Source organism: Ovis canadensis, chromosome 13 (assembly GCF_042477335.2).
Source record: "Ovis canadensis isolate MfBH-ARS-UI-01 breed Bighorn chromosome 13, ARS-UI_OviCan_v2, whole genome shotgun sequence".
In the NCBI taxonomy this organism is placed as follows: Eukaryota; Metazoa; Chordata; class Mammalia; order Artiodactyla; family Bovidae; genus Ovis; species Ovis canadensis.
The window spans coordinates 48,464,916-48,476,180 of NC_091257.1; the positions used below are offsets into that span (position 1 = coordinate 48,464,916).

Below are 11,265 nucleotides of genomic sequence, written 5' to 3' on the forward strand. Positions count from 1 at the left end.
TTTTGTTCTCAGGGAAGTTAGAGCCTCTGCCAAGAATATGGGAGGGAGGTGGAGGGAGGTTTGGACTGCAGAAGGTTTGGCATGCTAAAGTATGAACTGAACAAGTCTGTGGGACAACAGAGCAATGTGGAGAGGCAGTCAAGGGTAGGAAGTGCAGGAATGTGAAGGGGTCAGCCCAGATTTATTCACCAGATGAACATTATTGATGACAGTCTATTATCTCTTAACCCTGGACCTGGCACCAATAAAAACAGTTGGGCTGATCCAGCACTGGAGAGAGGCAATATAGCTGCTTCAGGTAGAGGGGGCACAGGAGCCTGGGGCAGGGGCAGAGGGCTGAGGTCGCTGGAGATGGGTCCACAAAAGGGGACGCGGGCCTTATCAGGGAGAAGCTGACACTGTCGTCTCAGTGGTATCCTGGTCATGGCCCTTCCCAGCATAGATGGCCTCAGGTTAGGTGAATCCAGTCTGTTTTGGTCAGGAATGTGCGTGTGCATGTGTGTGACATGGACTGTACGCTGCGAAGCTCCTCTGTCCTTGGGATTTTCCCAGGAAAAAGCCAGTTCCTTCTCCAGGGGTTCTTCCTGACCCAGGGATCAAACCCATGTCTCTTGTGTCTCCTGCATTAGCAGGAAGAATCTTTACCACTGTGCCATCTGGGAAGGCCATACTCAGAAAAGTCCCATGTGATTATCCATGGCACTTCTTTTCATTACTGACAGGTCCCTATGATGCTAGCTCATGCGGTCAGCCCTTACTCAGCCTCGCAGGGATGTCACTTCTTTGTGGGTTGTCATTCCTAATGATCTGGAAAGGCTAAGTCCTGGTTCTCAACCTGTATCTCTCCTGTTGGTCCCACCCAGGGAAATGGAGATTTCTGCAAGTCTCCAGTGCCTGCAGTTATGAGGTCCAAAGAGGATGGATCAGAGAAGGAAACATAGCTACTCCGGCCTCTCCGGCTGCTCACAAGAGGGAGACACCCATTAGCAGAGGCGAGAGGGGATGGCTCCCTTCCTTGTTGGCAGTGGGCTTGGAAATACCACCCGTAGCCACACTGGCTTCGCCCAGGCCACCTGATACACCTCAGGCGCCTCAGGGCAGGAAGTCTCAGAAACCAGGCATGGTTTCTGACTGCCCACTTCAACTCTGGTTGGCATGAAAAAGAGAAGGGCTGTGTAGGAACTGTCTCTGTGCCACAGTGGAAACCGAAGTAGATTCTCAGTACAAACTCACATGACTGAATGGCTGTCGTCTCCATAAGAGACTGGAGCTGTCCTATCCCAGAGGTGCTTCCGCTGGTGGCCTTGAACTTGGTTTGCAGACAGAAACTGCTCTGGTACACCACAGGAGATGGGGCAACTGAGGATGGGGGTCTGGGGGAGACTGGCAGGAGCTGGGGCAGGATTTTTTTCCTGACCCCAGCTGGTGATCAGCTCATACCCTAAAGCAGAAGGATTAATAACCAGGGTAATTTTATCCCTGTTAGAATGTAACTACAGATGTGGGCTTACTGGCTGAAACAGCTAATCCTTTCTACATTTGGCTCACTCATGAAATCCGATGCCTGAGGTTGTCTAAAGCACTGTTTGCACACGGGCCTGCGCTGGGCGCGGCCTCTCTCTCTGGGCTGAGTGGGCAGCTGTGGGGTGGGGTGGGGAGGCTTCTGAGCTCTGGCCTCTTGCAAGCTGCCTTTTCCCTGAGCCGGTGATGGAGGCAAAGGCCCGAGGCCTGTGTGTCTGTGGACTTGATGGGCGCAGTTGAAGGAAAACGCCAGGTGTTGGAGTGGGTGGGTGCACAGAGAGCCTGGAGAGGAGGAGGGGGGAAAAAAACCCCAACAACTCTTGGAAAACAATCTAAGGTTCATTTCGACCTTAAATCCCTGAGACTCGAGGGATGGGGAGGCAGAAGGAGGGGGAGGGAAGGGGGAGCCCCAGGTCGAGCCAGCAGGCACCCCGGATTTACAGCGAGGCGATGGTTGGAGGCTGCAAAGCGAGGAGACACAATTATTAATAATCAAAGAGCTACTGCTGCTGGAGCAGAGATGAAAGGCTTTCCAGGCCAGTCGGTGATGCTCCTGGAGCTCTCCCCTGGGCAGCCACCTGCGGTGAGTAACAGGAGACAATGTTCCTCTGGTCGCTGAGGTCCGTGAGTCGGTGCTGCCAGAGGTGTGGCGATCCCGGGAGCCCTGGAGTGGTGGTGGGTGTGGCCTGAGGCAGAGGGCGGGGCCCCAGTGAGCAGGCGCAAGTGACCCCCGCCTCCCCGCCTCCCCACCTCCTGGTGGGCGTGGCCACGACGTCACCGGGCCAGGTCTCCCCGGGACCCCAGGCAACCCAGCCCTTGACCTCAGCCGCTCTTAGGCCCTGTGACCATGTCACCCACCGGTGCAAGGGCACTGGTCGCTTTCCCCCTTCTTCCCACCTTTCACCCCTCCCAAATCTTCAGTCTGGGCTGCAGGAACCTGAGAGGTTAAACCTTCATTCTTGAGCGCCACCTTCCAGAAACTTCTACAGACGCCCCAGGGTTCTTGGAAGACGTTGAGAGGAAAGTAGAGCAGCCCCACCCGAAAGTTCCAGAAGCAGAGATGGCGTTTGCCCCAGAGGGGAGTTGGGAAGGGCAAAGTAGCCAAAGGGCTTGTAAGAACACCTTCCTCCCCTGTCCCCTTACCTGGGGCCGTCATTGATGTCCCACCCCCTCCCCCCAAGCCCCAGCCCCTAAGAACCTCTCCACCGCGGGGTCGGGGCGGGGGCGGGGGTGGGGGGGAGGATTCTGCCTCCGGGGCGGGGTCCCAGGGTTGGGAAAGGTCGCATCGCCATGGCAACGGACTCTTCCGTGGGAATAACGAACTCTCAAAAGTGCGGCAAATTGGAGAGGGACCTGCTGAGTGCCAGCTGGGGCTCCAGGGAGGCGGGGGGATGGGCTGTCTGCAGGGAGTGGAGGGGGTTGCCTTGACAGGCGACCCCAAGCCTGGATTCAGGGCTGCATGCATTCCCTGGAAGTCAGATGGGGCCACACACGCGGGACACGTGATGTGATGTGCTGCTCTCCCCTGGCCTCCGGTCCCGTCCGCTGACTCATTTAGAAGGGCCGCGCCCAGTGACAGCCCAGGCTGAGGGGGGCGCTTCCCACTCCCCTAGCAGGTGAGACCAGCAGCTCTTGTGGGAGGACAGGTGGGTTGGCTGTGGAATTCAGTTCTACCTGGGTGAGGCCATTTACATGTTTTACAGTTCCTTTTTAAAGTTTTTAAAGCTGTATCAGCCATTTAAAAAGTCTATATGTTTTTTCAGTTCGGAAACGTGTAAAGAAGGAAATGAACATGAGCCGCAGTCCCCATCTTCCCACCCGAACATAACCAACTACTGTTAGCATTTCGCTGTCGTCCTCCTGACATGCTCACATGGTCACCTAGGGATGTACTAGGGATGAAAGTAGATTCCATGATGTTTCGTCATCTGAATTTTCACTTACCGTACCAAAGACAGGGAAAGACATAGAAACACACAGTACTGTTGAATATTATTTCAAATGGCAACATAGGGTTACTGTGATTTGTTAGCTAATTTCTTCTTGCTGGAAAAATTTAAATTATTTCCCAATTTTTATTCTTCTACATGGTAGAAGGATAAACATCCTTCTACATACCTATTTGCATTCAGTTTTCTTAAACTTCTAGAAGAATTACTGGGCATTTAAATTTTTAATGTATATTTCTGAATTATGGTTCTGGGTTTTTTGTTTGTTTTTTTTGGTCTTTTGTTTCTTTTTTGTTTTTTTGAGAGCCAGTGGACTTTATTTTCTCCCTATCGGTATTAGGAATCAGGGAAAGATTCATTATACAGTTTATATTCTCCCCAAATCAAGATCTGAAATGAGTTTGGGTGTGAATAGATTTTTTTCTAGAGGCTATCCAGGAAGCAGGCTTCCCTGGTGGCTCTGAGGGTAAAGGATCTGCCTGCAATGTGGGAGACCTGGGTTCGATCCCAGGGTTGGGAGGATCCCCTGGAGGAGGGCATTGCAACCCACTCCAGTATTCTTGCCTGGAGAATCCCCATGGACAAAGGAGTATGGCGGGTTACAGTCCTTGGGGTTGCAAAGAATCAGACATGACTGAGTGACTAAGCACATTTATCCAGGAAGCACTCTGAAGGGGTAGCAGTCAGGTGCACTAGTTAGTGAATGGGTTACTCCTGTGGGCTGCAGGGCCGATCCCCATGGGGATCCTCTGGGAGACCACACAGGACCACCCTCAGAATTGACCCCCATTTGTTTCTGCAAGGCATCAGCTCTCCAGATTGGCTGATTTCCCCCCACTATTATGTGGAAAATGTCCACAGGTAAATTCTGAGAAAGACCAAGAGGATGCAGTCGGAGCACTCACAGCCTCAGTGACGAATGAATGATTGCTCCTTACCCTGAACTCAAGCCAAGGCATGAGGCTAATCCAGGACACAGTTGCAAAATGGGTTAAGATTCCATCAGCCCCTTCACCTTCCCTCTCAGCTCCCTAAAACATCTCTTGGTGCCAACTCCATGCTGCCCCCAGCTTCCAAGATACTTGATTCTCCAAAACACATGAAAGAGGTCTTCTCCTGATTAGAGTCAGAGACAAAATATGCTAGTTACTCTTCCAAGCACGTTTATATTTTAAGACAGGGGAGAATAGCTCTTCACTGAAGAAACTGATGATAACATTGGCATTTCAGACATGGTGGCAGCTAACGGCTTTCCTGGCAGGACACCCAGCTGGCTTGTCCAGCACAGGAATTCTGCTCGTCCTTTCCTGAACTGTGGCAGGTGAGAGGAGGCAGGGAGGTGGAAGTGGAGGAGGCAGGGAGGGAAGAGTCCAGAGATTTGATTTGCTAGTATGGAGGACACTGGCCTGTGGATTTTAGAAACTGAGAGGAAAAGAGGAAATCTGTGCGGGGGCGGGGGGTGAAGAGGGGTGGGGGAGGGAGGAATCAGTTGCTGGAGGTGTCCACATCAAAAACAAAAATCTTAAAAAAAAAAGATTGAGCAGTTTGCCCTCCTTCCTCTCTGACTCCTCCTTCTTGGTGTCCTTCAGGGATCCTACTTTCTTCTGCCAGTCCCCTGCAGGCTGGTGCTACCTAGAGTTCAGTCCTGGACCTGTTTTCTTCTCCAGCTGCACGCACTGTGCAGCCAGCATGCCTTCATGGCTTCTGCAGCCGCCACAGCACACATATGCTGGCCCAGCTTGTCGGAGGGGAGCCTAGGTCCCGACTGTCCAGAAGTTGACAGCATTCAGGGTAGTGGGAGGAATCTTGGGGTACACAGGTACTCCCTTCGGTGTGTGTTCTCTTGCTGTGTTTGAAAGCTAGTGTCCCTAGTTGAGTTGTGAGCTGTGAGAACAAGGGCTTGACTTTGATTCGCTAAATCTGCAGTGACCAGCAGACACTGGTGGAGCTGCCCTCCGTGGGTGTTTCTCCAGCAGCACCATTTTGGGGACCTAGGAGAGAGGGCTTCTCTGATAGCTCAATTGGTAAAGAATCTTCCTGCAGTGCAGGAGACCCCAGATTGATTCCTGGGTCAGGAAGATCCCTTGGAGAACGGATAGGCTACCCACTCCAGTATTTTGGGGCTTCCCTTGTGGCTTAGCTGGTAAAGAATCTGCCTGCAATGCAGGAGACCTGAGTTCAGTCCCTGGGTTGGGAAGATCCCCTGGAGAAAGGAAAGGCTGTCCACTCCAGTGTTCTGGCCTGGAGAGTTCCATGGACTGTATAGTCCATGGGGTCACAAACAGTTGGACATGACTAAGCGCCTTTCACTTTTAGGAGGATGGGGGCCAGCACCTTTCCATGCAGCATCTTTGTTTCTACTGACACAGGGACCGCCACCCCCCCCCCCCCCGCCCCCACCACAGCCATTCACAATTCCTCAGAACCTTCTACTCCCCAAATGCAGTAGATTTCCAGTTTTCATCCCCACTCCTCTCTTTGCAGCACCTGGCACTATTCACCACCTCCACCATCTTGAAACCATCCTTCCTTGGCCTCCCTAACATCACACCCTCGCCCCGTCCTTCTGTCCAATGCGCTGTTTTCTTTCATCTCCTAAACATAGTCCTCCCCGAAGACTCCGTCCTCTGGCGTGGTGTGAGGCAGTGGAAAGAATGCAGGTTTGGGAGCCAGCATGGCTGTTGGATCCTGGGCTGTGTCATGTATTAGCTGGGTGACCTCTCTGAGCCTCCATTTGCTCAACTGTAACATGCAGATTAATCAGGAGGGCTGAAGATGCGGTGGGTAAAGGGTCTGACACAAAGTCATGGCTAAACACAGGGCAGTTGTGGGTGTTCCTGTGTGACTCTGCCAAGCATTACACAAGCCCCTGTTGACTCACCCACTGCTCACCTCTGGGCTGGGGGAGCCAGCACTCTTTCCCCATCCCTGAATCCTCTCCTGCATCTGGTCCTGGATGCCACATATGTGTAAATGTTTCCACTTTTGATGTCCTGCCATGACCCAGGCATTGGCCTGCAGAAACCTACCTTGTCATCCTTCTTTCTCTGAAACTCTTCCTGCCAGGATTTCCCCTGGTTCAGCCATCCACACGCTGCTATTTCCCAGCCTTTTGGGATAAAAAACTTGGGAGTGTCTTTGATTCAGCCATCTCTTTGGCTTTTCATATCTGGAAATCGCTATGATTATTGGTCCAGGGACTTCACATGCATTTCTGACTTCATCTTAACAGAACTTTGAAGCTGGCTATTATAGAAATGTGGCCTGGAGATGCAAAATCATCTGCCAGGAGAGCGAATAGTAGAGCAGGACTTGGACTCAGAGCCTAGCTTATCCCATTTCTTGGAAATTCCCTCCCCGGAATAATGGGAAGTCAGACTGGTCCCACATCCCACTAACTGAAAATGTTGGGGTCTCTGCATCTTAAGAACAAACTGATGAACCTTTCCTAGTGTCTATCTGCAGCTGTCAGGTTTCTCCTGTCTCCCCCTGGTACATACCCACCAGTCTGCATTACTCTCTGCTCTGGGTTCCTTAGTCACTGCCAGCTAACATCCACCTCCCTGGAGTGGCCCCTACCATGTCATTTGATCCCCAAGACACTTTGTGGCCCTCACCATACCTGAGCCCTGTTTAACCTCTTCACAACCTGTCTACCAACATGCTTTCCTTTCCCTCCCCTCCTGGATGTCCTCCCACCTCTCTGGCAGTCCTGCCCTAGTGGCCTTGGCCAGCCCATCACTTGGATGCTGCAAATCCCCAGATTTTGTTTCCAGGCCATGTTCCCTTTATAAACCCTTTATTCACCCCGGTGGGCTCATTTCCTCTTGGAGTTTCAAGGTTCTCATATGCACCCCCCCAGAAATACCCATTTCCCCTGTTTCAGTCTCTCAGTCCATCTCAGCCTGTATCAGGTGCTGACTTTGATGGAAGAGATTCACTTTCCTAAAAGTCTTGAGTTTGGTTCTCAGCTTGGTCTACCTCTGGCTCCAGGAAATATTTTTTGTTTATTCAAAATTGCCAAGGAAGCCTCTGTCTCTCACAGTTTGCTTTGGGTTAGTAACCAACTGCCCCGAGCCTGTAATTTTCTCTCTTCAGTGCCTCAGATGATGGTCAGTGATGGCTGCCGATACCACCATCTTTTAATTACTGTTTGCTCTGTACCTCTCATGTGCCAGACAAGGGTCTTAGTACTTACACTGCTGCATCAGGCCAGGGTTCTTCCATACTCCCACTGTGAGGAGAGGAAGCTGAGGTTAGATGCTTTTGGAGATTTCAGTTCAGTTCAGTCACTCAGTCGTGTCCGACTCTTTGCGACCCCATGAATTGCAGCACGCCAGGCCTCCCTGTCCATCACCAACTCCCGGAGTTCACTCAGACTCACGTCCATCGAGTCAGTGATACCATCCAGCCATCTCATCCTTGGTCGTCCCCTTCTCCTCCTGCCCCCAATCCCTCCCAGCATCAGAGTCTTTTCCAATTAGTCAACTCTTCGCGTGAGGTGGCCAAAGTACTGGAGTTTCAGCTTTAGCATCATTCCTTCCAAAGAAATCCCAGGGTTGATCTGAAGGTCAGAATGGACTGGTTGGATCTCCTTGCAGTCCAAGGGACTCTCAAGAGTCTTCTCCAGCACCACAGTTCAAACGCATCAATTCTTCAGCGCTCAGCCTTCTTCACAGTCCAACTCTCACATCCATACATGACCACTGGAAAAACCATAGCCTTGACTAGACGGACCTTAGTCGGCAAAGTAATGTCTCTGCTTTTGAATATGCTATCTAGGTTGGTCATAACTTTTCTTCCAAGGAGTAAGCATCTTTTAATTTCATGGCTGCAATCGCCATCTGCAGTGATTTTGGAGCCCTCAAAAAAATAAAGTCTGACACTGTTTCCACTGTTTCCCCATCTATTTCCCATGAAGTGATGGGACTGGATGCCATCATCTTTGTCTTCTGAATGTTGAGCTTTAAGCCAACTTTTTCACTCTCCTCTTTTACTTTCATCAAGAGGCTTTTGAGTTCCTCTTCACTTTCTGCCATAAGGGTGGTGTCATCTGTATATCTGAAGTTATTGATATTTCTCCTGGCAATCTTGATTCCAGCTTGTGTTTCTTCTAGTCCAGCGTTTCTCATGATATATTCTGCATAGAAGTTAAATAAGCAGGGTGACAATATACAGCCTTGATGTACTCCTTTTCCTGTTTGGAACCAGTCTGTTGTTCCATGTCCAGTTCTAACTGTTGCTTCCTGGCCTGCATACAGATTTCTCCAGAGGCAGGTCAGGTGGTCTGGTATGCCCATCTCTCTCAGAATTTTCCACAGTTTATTGTGATCCATACAGTCAAAGGCTTTGGCATAGTCAATAAAGCAGAAATAGATGTTTTTCTGGAACTCTCTTGCTTTTTCCATGATCCAGAGGATGTTGGCAATTTGATCTCTGGTTCCTCTGCCTTTTCTAAATCCAGCTTGAACATCAGGAAGTTCACGGTTCATGTATTGCTGAAGCCTGGCTTGGAGAATTTTGAGCATTACTTTACTAGCGTGTGAGATGAGTGCAACTGTGCGGTAGTTTGAGCATTCTTTGGCATTGCCTTTCTTTGGGATTGGAATGAAAACTGACCTTTGACCTTCAAAAGTAGCCATGTATACAGGAGAATTTAGAAACACATGTGCATGTACAGCAAAGATACTCAAATAAACTCTGAAACGAGGCATTCACTTAGAGTGTATCCCTAGGCTCAGAGAAAGTCTAGGTAAGTGGTGGGGTGTCCCTAGGGCAGAGCTAATCTGCAAAGGCCAGGAAAGCTGGCTGTTTTCTCATTTTGCAGTCTTCTTTTGGCATATTTGTTTGTTTGTTTTGTATCTGTTTCAGCTCCTGGCATTTCAGGAAATCTTTGCCAAAACACTAATTGAACACAAGCTAAAGAAATAGCTTTAATCACAGTGATTAAGCATGACAGGGCATATAATCTTTGCAAAAATATTTTGGAACAGTCTCAAACAAATGTACTATTATAGCCTTCAACAGCATCGAAGAAAGAAAGAGGGAGGGGTGAGATAGAAAAGGAAGGAGAATGGACAGAAAAGACTAGCAAACCTTGAGGAAGGGGGGAGAAGTAGAATCTGATTTCCAGAGTTACTACGTTATAATAGCCAAATGCACAGTTTCAACAACAACAACACAATTGCAAGGCATAGAAAGAGTCAGGAACAGATGGCCCATTCAGAGGAACAAAATTAATTGACAGAAGCTGTCCCTGAAGAAAGTCAGACATCAAAATCATTAGACAAAGACTTTAAGGCAAATCTCTCAAGTATTTTCAAAGAGCTAGGGAAAACATGGATAAAGAACAAAATGAAATTAGGAAATCAATGTGTGAACAAAATGAGAATATTAACAGAAATTATAAAAAGGAAACAAAAGTTTTGAACTGAAAAGTACAATAATTTATATAAAAATTCACTAGAGAGGGTTCAGCAACAAATTAGAACAAGAAGAGAAAGAAAATCAGGGAACTTGCAGATAGAAATATTAAAAAAAGTATAGACTCTGAGAAGCAGGGAAAAGGAATGAATAAAAATGAACAGACCACAGGGATTTGTGGAATGCCATTAAGGGGAACAACTTATACCTTATGGGCATTTCAGAAGAAGAGACAGAATGATTATATGGAGAAATGGTGGCTGAAAACTTCCCTAATTTGGAGAAAGACATGATTCAAGAAGCTCCATAAACTCTAAGTAGGATGAACTCAGAGAGATCCATGCTGAGACATATAATCAAACTGTAAACAAAGACAAAGAATCTTAAAAATAGCAAGAGAAACCTTAGCACGTACAAGGGATCCTCAATAGATTATTAGCTGATTTATCATCAGAAGTCATGGAGGCCAGTGGGCAGTGATATAAGTTAAAATGCTGAAAGAAAAACTGTCAACCAAGAATTCTATATCTGGCTAAACTGTGCTTCAGATATGAGGGAGAAAGTAAGACATTCTCTGATAAACAAAAGCTAGAGGAGTTCATTACCATTCGACCTACTCTACCAGAAATTCTAAAGGGAGTCCTTCAAGTTGAAATGAAAGGACCTTCGATAGTAATGCAAAGTGATGTGTGTGTGTGTGCTAACTTCAGTTGCGTCCTTTGTGACCCTATGGATTATAGCCCACCAGGCTTCTCTGTCTGTGGTGATTCTCCAGGCAAGAATACTGGAGTGGGTTGCCATGCCCTCCTCAGGGGAATCTTTCTGACCCAGAGAGAAAACCAGCATCTCTTGTGTCTCCTGCATTGGCAGGTAGGTTCTTTACCACTAGTGCCACCTGGGAAGCCTGCAGAAAAAGGTAAATATATGGGCAAACACAAAGTCCATTATTATTGAAATTTTGGTTTGTAACTCCTTTTTAAATTTTCTACAGTATTTAATGGACAAAAATTATAAATCTGTCACTGGGGACACAACGTGTAATAATAAAATTAACAATCAATTTCACAGCTAATCTGATGTCCACTGAGCCAGGAAAGAAGGCAACAGGAGTCAGGTTACATGGCACCCAGGGCTCCTTTATTGTGAGCTGAGTCTGTTACAGAGAAGTATGGGATGTACTCTTCTTTGAGTTCCTAATCCCAGACAAACTTTCCATAGCAGTGGCTGCAAGTCTCACCTGTTAGAAACCATGTACGCTTCTCCCTGACTGGCCATTCAGTCCTGTGTTCATTTGTTTGTTTACTCATTTGTTCCCTCATTGCTGTCATACATTTAGAATAAAACATGAAGTCCTCATCATGGCTTTCAAGGC

The 11,265-nt window shown here is 48.4% G+C and overlaps 1 long non-coding RNA gene across 1 annotated transcript; it reads left to right on the forward strand.

Moving 5' to 3' along the window:
- The first annotated feature begins 1,954 nt into the window (after nt 1–1,954).
- On the forward strand, nt 1,955–11,265 carry LOC138417466 (uncharacterized). Its single transcript, XR_011248136.1, has 3 exons — nt 1,955–2,104; nt 4,701–4,791; nt 10,669–11,265. It is a non-coding gene; the product is annotated as an uncharacterized lncRNA (long non-coding RNA).